We start from the raw sequence: 10,208 nt of genomic DNA on the forward strand, positions 1-10,208 counted from the left end.
TGGTGAAAGTGGGTGACGGGAATCAGATATACTGACGGATAGGTAGTGAGTGACTGGGGAGGCAAATGGTGGCAGAGGATTACTGAGAATGCAGATGGTGACAGGGAGAGGCAGTGAGTGACAGCAGGTGGCAGAGGGTGGAAGTAGGAGGTAGTGACTGGGGAGGCGAGTGTAAAAAGGAGAGGCAGTGGGTGGCAGTGAAAAGCAGTGGGTGAGTGGGATAGGCAAAGGGTAACGGAGAAGCAGTGGGTGACAGCAGGAGGCAGAGGGTTGCAGGAGTAGGCAAGTGGGTGACTGGGGAGTAAGTGGTTGACAGGGAGAGGAAGGTGGTGACAGGGAGGCAGGCAGTGACTGGGGACACAGGGGGTGACAGGGTGGAGCAGTGGGTGGTGGAAGGAAGCTGTGGATGACTGGGGAAGCAGAGGGTGGAAGGGGGAGGCAGTGATTGACAATGGGAAGTGGTCTGTGGTAAGGGTAACTGCAGTCTCTCACATAGGCATACTGTGCATGCATACATTTGTATACATCATTTATTTGAATATAGTACAAGTTGAGAATCTGACCTGAGTCCTGCTGGACTGCTGCTGCCTCTCCCTGGTCATGCTGAAAACTCCTCTCTTCCTGGGTTGTGGGATTCTCATTCAATGAGATTGTGCTGTGGTGATGCAGGGGTGGGGTGTGGGCATAAAGGAGGGACTTTTAGAACGGGGGATGATGATAGATTAATGGGCAGAGATAGAGAGGGGAGACATGAGAGTGATTGGGAGCTGCTTACACTGGAGATGTTCTGCAGACAGCGGGCACCTCACACATCCCAGTGCCACTGCTCTCATCTGATCATAACTATCCGCAGTGCATCCCGGCTAGTGGACAGCGGGACTTAGCAGCTACCATTGGTCACCACTCTCTGCTAGCTTTAATTGCAGGGGGAGTAGGGTAAGGGCATCGCAGACCAGCACTCTCCTGCTATTTTGCAGCACTATTTCAGCCCTGCCCCAGGTGGAACGGACCACATACTGAGACAGACAGAGCGGGCACAGAGTCAGAACAGCATGTGACGGGCTTCTGCAATCAGAGCTCCTCTGACCCTGTGCTGTGGCTCATGGGATTGACTCAGTGGGAACACTGATCACACTCACCCCCCCCCCTCCCCCTCCGGGTGTTGCTGTCAGATGGTGCACCCACTGTACATATGTGCTGTGGTCCAGGCACCACTGGCACACACCTAGCCCTGGGCTCATCATCCTTTCAAGCTTGTTGGTTTTCTTCTGCTCTGTGGACTACATACAGAAAATACTGTGCACCTACAGACTGGTGATTCGCCCATCGCATATATCAGGGAGCACGCATACTCAGCCATTTTTCTGGAGATCTGTGCATGCGTATTGGACGGGAAAATGGCGTCCTACTGAGTCTACTGAGGAAATCCATCAGCGTGAGGGAAAGGGGAGGGAGCTGCACATAGGGGGTAATTCAGACCTGATCGCTAGGCTGTGTTTTCTCACAGTCTGCGATCAGATCCAGAATGCGCATGCACCGCAATGTGCAGGCGCATCAGATGCACCACAATGCGCAGGCGCATCAGACGACTGCACCGCGCATCAGTGCATAGCGACGGGATGGTGCGAAAAAAGTGATAGCACGGGCGATCGCAAGGAGATTGACAGGGCTTTGTGGGTGGCAACTGACCGTTTTCAAGGAGTGTCCGGAAAAACACAGGCGTGTCCAAGCGTTTGCAGGGCGGGTGTCTGACGTCAATTCCGGTCCTGGACAGGCTGATGTGATCGCAGCGGCTGAGTAAGTCCTGGGCTGCGCAGAGACTGCACAAAATCAGTTTGTAGAGCTCTGCTACATATGCGATCACACACTTGTACAGTGAATATACACTCCCCTGTAGGCGGCGACTATCTGATCGCAGGACTGCAAAAATCGCATCCTAGCTGTCAGGTCTAAATTACCCCCACAGGCCCTTCCCCTCTGATGCTGTGCCTCCGGCAAATGCTTGAGTCTACTGCGCATGTGCAGGTCCCCCGAAACATGGCACCCGCCATGTTTCGGAGATAAAAGTCTTACTGCGCATGCGCGGCGGCCATTTTTGCTGTGTTTTTTGCCGCGATGGCTGCCGCTACAGCCCGGCGGTGGACTTTGGACAGGTAAGTATGAAAACTATGGGTGCAATGTGTGCGGTGTGGGACCCCCCAGGGGCCCGCGTGCACCGCACACATTGCACCAATGATAGAAACGCCAATGCCTCTGGCCAAATGTGCATCCGTCACATAATAATAGTCCATTAATAGTCCACTGTCCTACCATTAATAGTCCCCTGTCCCTACCATTAATAGTCCACTGTCCTACCATTAATAGTCCACTGTCCCTACCATTAATAGTCCACTGTCCCTACCATTAATAGTCCCCTGTCCCTACCATTAATAGTCCACTGTCCTACCATTAATAGTCCACTGTCCTACCATTAATAGTCCACTGTCCTACCATTAATAGTCCACTGTCCTACCATTAATAGTCCCCTGTCCCTACCAGTAATAGCCCCCTGTCCCTACCATTAATAGTCCCCTGTCCTACCATTAATAGTCCCCTGTCCCTACCATTAATAGTCCACTGTCCTACCATTAATAGTCCACTGTCCCTACCATTAATAGTCCACTGTCCTACCATTAATAGTCCACTGTCCTACCATTAATAGTCCCCTATCCCTACCATTAATAGTCCACTGTCTCTACCATTAATAGTCCACTGTCCCTACCAGTAATAGTCCCCTGTCCCTACCATTAATAGTCCACTGTCCCTACCATTAATAGTCCACTGTCCTACCATTAATAGTCCACTGTCCTACCATTAAAAGTCCACTGTCCTACCATTAATAGTCCACTGTTCTACCATTAACAGCCCACTGTCCCACCATTAATAGTCCACTGTCCTACCATTAAAAGTCCACTGTCCTACCATTAATAGCCCACTGTCCTACCATTAACAGTCCACTGTTCTATCATTAACAGTCCACTGTCCTACCATTAATAGTCTACTGTTCTACCATTAATAGTCCACTGTCCTACCATTAATAGTCCACTGTCCCTACCATTAATAGTCCACTGTCCCTACCATTAATAGTCCACTGTCCCTACCATTAATAGTCCACTGTTCTACCATTAATAGCCCACTGTTCTACCATTAATAGCCCACTGTCTTACCATTAATAGTCCACTGTCCTACCATTAAAAGTCAACTGTCCTACCACTAATAGTCCACTGTCCTACCATTAAAAGTCCACTGTCCCTACCATTAATAGTCCACTGTTCTACCATTAATAGTCCACTGTTCTACCATTAATAGCCCACTGTCCTACCATTAACAGTCCACTGTCCTACCATTAACAGTCCACTGTTCTACCATTAATAGTCCACTGTCCTACCATTAATAGTCCACTGTTCTACCATTAATAGTCCCCTGTCCCTACCATTAACAGTCCACTGTCCTACCATTAATAGTCCCCTGTTCTACCATTAATAGTCCCCTGTCCCTACCATTAATAGTCCCCTGTCCCTACCAGTAATAGTCCCCTGTCCCTACCATTAATAGTCCACTGTTCTACCATTAATAGTCCACTGTCCTACCATTAACAGTCCACTGTCCTACCATTAATAGTCCCCTGTTCTACCATTAATAGTCCCCTGTCCCTACCATTAATAGTCCCCTGTCCCTACCAGTAATAGTCCCCTGTCCCTACCATTAATAGTCCACTGTTCTACCATTAATAGTCCACTGTCCTACCATTAATAGTCCACTGTCCCTACCATTAATAGTCCACTGTTCTACCATTAATAGTGCCCTGTCCCTACCATTAATAGTCCACTGTCCTACCATTAATAGTCCCCTGTCCCTACCATTAATAGTCCACTGTCCTACCATTAATAGTCCCCTGTCCTACCATTAATAGTCCCCTGTCCCTACCATTAATAGTCCCCTGTCCCTACCAGTAATAGTCCCCTGTCCCTACCAGTAATAGTCCACTGTTCTACCATTAATAGCCCACTGTCCTATCACTTTACCAGAACTTCCACCGCTATCATAAAGACTTCGTTATTTTGCTCACAAAACACTAATCCATTTATCTTGCACTGGAAGGTACAAGATGTATTCCATTAAAGGCTGGTTCTGGGGTGGGAGTAAAGCCCAAAAGATCAAATACTTTGCACTGTGGCAAAACCATGCTGCAGTGCAGGTGGGGCAGATGTAACGAGCAGAGAGATTTAGGTTTGGGGCGCGTCTTAGCTCACATCTGTAATAGTAAAGCTGTTCAACATTTGTAGGCTACATGCAAAACCAGGCTGTATTTACCCTACATGCAAAAACAATAAATGTATTTTCTCCCCTTGCAGTGCAACAGGTTTGTCCAGGTGCAAAGTAACTTGTTTTTAGAAGAAAAAAAAATTCAAGCACCTTACGACAAGGTGCGTTCTCCAGCAGCTCCGAGACGCTGCAAACATAGGCCCTCATTCCGAGTTGTTCGCTCGGTAATTTTCTTCGCATCGCAGCGATTTTCCGCTAATTGCGCATGCGCAATGTTCGCAATGCGACTGCGCCAAGTAAATTTGCTAAGAAGCTTGGTATTTTACTCACGGCATTACGAGGTTTTTTCTTCGTTCTGGTGATCGGAGTGTGATTGACAGGAAGTGGGTGTTTCTGGGCGGAAACTGGCCGTTTTATGGGAGTGTGTGAAAAAACGCTGCCGTTTCTGGGAAAAACGCACTGAACTGATCGCAATTGAAGAGTAAGTGTCGAGCTACTCAGAAACAGCACAGAAAAATCTTTTCGCAATTTTGAGAATCTTTCGTTCGCAATTCTGCTAAGCTAAGATACACTCCCAGAGGGCGGCGGCTTAGCGTGTGTACTGCTGCGAAAAGCGGCTTGCGAGCGAACAACTCGGAATGAGGGCCATTAATGGATCAATGGACGACTCCGACCTCCGCTTGGACGTATTTTATCTTGCTAACATGATTATTCTTGGATTGTGCAAATGCATATATCCCCCCCAATTACAAATTTCTATCATAGTGAAATGGCTTTAGCACCAGGACATCTCATAAATCAGAAATAAAATATAAAAAAAATCATAAAATTGCCAATAAAAAAAATGCCATGAATAACAAATTAAAAAACGAATACATAAATGTAACAATTAACCTTTAACATGGAACCGTTTTAATGAAATTGGTTTATATATGCAAATAAATGTGAATCCACATATAAAAGTCACTGCAATGAAGCAAACGCCAGTCCATTAAAACTAATGGGGAGCACCTGAACCCGTCTACATGAGGGAGAGGGGGGGGGGGGGGGGGGTTAAACACAGGATGTTTTTATGCCTCCAAGAGGTCTCTATCTTGTATTTGGTTACAGTGACCTATCTGTAGCATACTGACTACTGATCTACACTGTGGGGCTGATTTGGAGTTGGACGCAGTCGTGTCTGTATGCTGATGCCAATACACAGTCCTTCCCTGGTGGAGATCCGTGCATCGGAATGTGCAAGGAGTGTGACGCCCACTGCACACCTCCCAACAGTATCAAATTCAGATGCAGGACATCTGGCGCACGCCGAATGTACACACACAAAAGGAGGCATGGCTTAGTGTGGTGAGGCCACGCCCCATTCAGCAAGGCATCTTGTGGGGTGTAGCCGTAGCACCCAGCCTCTACCGGCACAGTGTGGATGACGTATTCATGCGCACATCATCCATTCACCCCTGCTCCACTATACAGAGCGGCATGTGACAGAGTGCCCCCAAAATCTCCCCCCTTTATGGGGCACTGTGCGTACCACTGTCAGCGTTTGTAGACACTGAAATACCGACTGGTGCATCATCCAGTTTCTTCGTTCCAATATGGCCTCCCACGTGCGCGACAGAGCGTCTTTGTACGGTAACTGCGTTTTCCCGACACGCCTGTGAGACGCCTCCGACACACTCGTAAGACGCAAAATCTCCGATTGTTCCAAGGTTTCTTTGCAATGCCATTCGCAGTAAGAAGGGGATTGATAGGAAGGTACCATTTGCGGGAGGTGACGGGGGGTTGCGGCAAAAATGCAGGAGTACCGTGGCTGTTTTCGGGGCATGAATCTGCCTTCAGCTGCAATCATGTACGCAGACAAACATGGAGCCAGCTTCGCTACTGCTGCGGCGGCCTTTCTGCACGATCACAAACTATCATTTTTACTTTGTATTTCCCTCTATGTCTACAGGGCTTTTGTCATATTCCTGTAGATTTTATTTTATTCAGGGTACGTGGAACCTCACTCCAGTGGGTACCCCACCTATGGAAGAATAACATTCTCTGCACATAGATGCAGGGACTGGCTTTTCCAGATTGCAGCATTGCTATTTATTAACATTTTTCTGTGCATGAAGCCAATGCTATGGCGGATATATATATATATATATATATATATATATATATATATATATACACACACACACTGCTCAAAAAAATAAAGGGAACACTTAAACAACACATCCTAGATCTGAATAAATGAAATATTCTTATTAAATACTTTGTTCTTTACATAGTTGAATGTGCTGACAACAAAATCACACAAAAATTATCAATGGAAATCAAATTTATTAACCCATAGAGGTCTGGATTTGGAGTCACACTCAAAATTAAAGTGGAAAAACACACTACAGGCTGATCCAACGTTGATGTAATGTCCTTAAAACAAGTCAAAATGAGGCTCAGTAGTGTGTGTGGCCTCCACGTGTCTGCATGACCTCCCTACAACGCCTGGGCATGCTCCTGATGAGGTGGCAGATGGTCTCCTGAGGGATCTCCTCCCAGACCTCGACTAAAACATCCGCCAACTCCTGGACAGTCTGTGGTGCAACGTGGCGTTGGTGGATGGAGCGAGACATGATGTCCCAGATGTGCTCAATTGGATTCAGGTCTGGGGAACGGGCAGGCCAGTCCATAGCATCAATGCCTTCGTCTTGCAGGAACTAGAGATGAGCGGGTTCGGTTTCTTTGAATCCGAACCCGCACGAACTTCACTTTTTTTTTCACGGGTCCGAGCGACTCGGATCTTCCCGCCTTGCTCGGTTAACCCGAGCGCGCCCGAACGTCATCATGACGCTGTCGGATTCTCGCGAGGCTCGGATTCTATCGCGAGACTCGGATTCTATATAAGGAGCCGCGCGTCGCCGCCATTTTCACACGTGCATTGAGATTGATAGGGAGAGGACGTGGCTGGCGTCCTCTCCATTTAGATTAGATTTAGAAGAGAGAGAGAGAGAGAGATTGCTGTGATACTGTAGATTAGAAGAGAGTGCAGAGTGCAGACAGAGTTTAGTGACTGACGACCACAGTGACCAGTGACCACCAGAGACAGTGCAGTTGTTTGTTTTATTTAATATATCCGTTCTCTGCCTGAAAAAAACGATACACAGTCACACAGTGACTCAGTCTGTGTGCACTGCTCAGCCCAGTGTGCTGCACATCAATGTATTGTATATAAAGCTTATAATTGTGGGGGAGACTGGGGAGCACTGCAGGTTGTTATAGCAGGAGCCAGGAGTACATGATAAATAATATTATATTAAAATTAAACAGTGCACACTTTTGCTGCAGGAGTGCCACTGCCAGTGTGACTAGTGGTGACCAGTGCCTGACCACCAGTATATTAGTAGTATTGTATACTATCTCTTTATCAACCAGTCTATATTAGCAGCAGACACAGTACAGTGCGGTAGTTCACGGCTGTGGCTACCTCTGTGTCGGCACTCGGCAGGCAGTCCGTCCATCCATAATTGTATTATATACCACCTAACCGTGGTTTTTTTTTTCTTTCTTTATACCGTCGTCATAGTCATACTAGTTGTTACGAGTATACTACTATCTCTTTATCAACCAGTGTACAGTGCGGTAGTTCACGGCTGTGGCTACCTCTGTGTCGGAACTCGGCAGGCAGTCCGTCCATCCATAATTGTATTATAATATATACCACCTAACCGTGGTTTTTTTTTCGTTCTTTATACCGTCGTCATACTAGTTGTTACGAGTATACTACTATCTCTTTATCAACCAGTGTACAGTGCGGTAGTTCACGGCTGTGGCTACCTCTGTGTCTGAACTCGGCAGGCAGTCCGTCCATCCATAATTGTATTATAATATATACCACCTAACCGTGGTTTTTTTTTCGTTCTTTATACCGTCGTCATACTAGTTGTTACGAGTATACTACTATCTCTTTATCAACCAGTGTACAGTGCGGTAGTTCACGGCTGTGGCTACCTCTGTGTCGGCACTCGGCAGGCAGTCCGTCCAACCATAATTGTATTATATACCACCTAACCGTGGTTTTTTTTTCATTCTTTATACCGTCGTCATACTAGTTGTTACGAGTATACTACTATCTCTTTATCAACCAGTGTACAGTGCGGTAGTTCACGGCTGTGGCTACCTCTGTGTCGGCACTCGGCAGCCCGTCCATAATTGTATATACCAGTGACCTAACCGTGGTTTTTTTTTCTTTCTTTATACATACATACTAGTTACGAGTATACTATCTCTTTATCAACCAGTCTATATATTAGCAGCAGACACAGTACAGTGCGGTAGTTCACGGCTGTGGCTACCTCTGTGTCGGCACTCGGCAGCCCGTCCATAATTGTATATACCAGTGACCTAACCGTGGTTTTTTTTTCTTTCTTTATACATACATACTAGTTACGAGTATACTATCTCTTTATCAACCAGTCTATATATTAGCAGCAGACACAGTACAGTGCGGTAGTTCACGGCTGTGGCTACCTCTGTGTCGGCACTCCGCAGCCCGTCCATAATTGTATATACCAGTGACCTAACCGTGGTTTTTTTTTCTTTCTTTATACATACATACTAGTTACGAGTATACTATCTCTTTATCAACCAGTCTATATATTAGCAGCAGACACAGTACAGTGCGGTAGTTCACGGCTGTGGCTACCTCTGTGTCGGCACTCGGCAGCCCGTCCATAATTGTATATACCAGTGACCTAACCGTGTTTTTTTTTTCTTTCTTTATACATACATACTAGTTACGAGTATACTATCTCTTTATCAACCAGTCTATATATTAGCAGCAGACACAGTACAGTGCGGTAGTTCACGGCTGTGGCTACCTCTGTGTCGGCACTCGGCAGCCCGTCCATAATTGTATATACCAGTGACCTAACCGTGGTTTTTTTTTCTTTCTTTATACATACATACTAGTTACGAGTATACTATCTCTTTATCAACCAGTCTATATATTAGCAGCAGACACAGTACAGTGCGGTAGTTCACGGCTGTGGCTACCTCTGTGTCGGCACTCGGCAGCCCGTCCATAATTGTATACTAGTATCCAATCCATCCATCTGCATTGTTTACCTGAGGTGCCTTTTAGTTGTGCCTATTAAAATATGGAGAACAAAAATGTTGAGGTTCCAAAATTAGGGAAAGATCAAGATCCACTTCCACCTCGTGCTGAAGCTGCTGCCACTAGTCATGGCCGAGACGATGAAATGCCAGCAACGTCGTCTGCCAAGGCCGATGCCCAATGGCATAGTACAGAGCATGTCAAAACCAAAACACCAAATATCAGTAAAAAAAGGACTCCAAAACCTAAAATAAAATTGTCTTAATCTTACTCACACAGTCAGCTACCTCATTGCGCCTCTTTTTTTCTTTGCGTCATGTGCTGTTTGGGGAGGGTTTTTTGGAAGGGACATCCTGCGTGACACTGCAGTGCCACTCCTAGATGGGCCCGGTGTTTGTGTCGGCCACTAGGGTCGCTAATCTTACTCACACAGCTACCTCATTGCGCCTCTTTTTTTCTTTGCGTCATGTGCTGTTTGGGGGGGGTTTTTTGGAAGGGACATCCTGCGTGACACTGCAGTGCCACTCCTAGATGGGCCCGGTGTTTGTGTCGGCCACTAGGGTCGCTAATCTTACTCACACAGTCAGCTACCTCATTGCGCCTCTTTTTTTCTTTGCGTCATGTGCTGTTTGGGGAGGGTTTTTTGGAAGGGCCATCCTGCGTGACACTGCAGTGCCACTCCTAGATGGGCCCGGTGTTTGTGTCGGCCACTAGGGTCGCTAATCTTACTCACACAGTCAGCTACCTCATTGCGCCTCTTTTTTTCTTTGCGTCATGTGCTGTTTGGGGAGGGTTTTTTGGAAGG

This window comes from Pseudophryne corroboree, chromosome 11 (assembly GCF_028390025.1).
Source record: "Pseudophryne corroboree isolate aPseCor3 chromosome 11, aPseCor3.hap2, whole genome shotgun sequence".
Lineage (NCBI taxonomy): Eukaryota > Metazoa > Chordata > Amphibia > Anura > Myobatrachidae > Pseudophryne > Pseudophryne corroboree.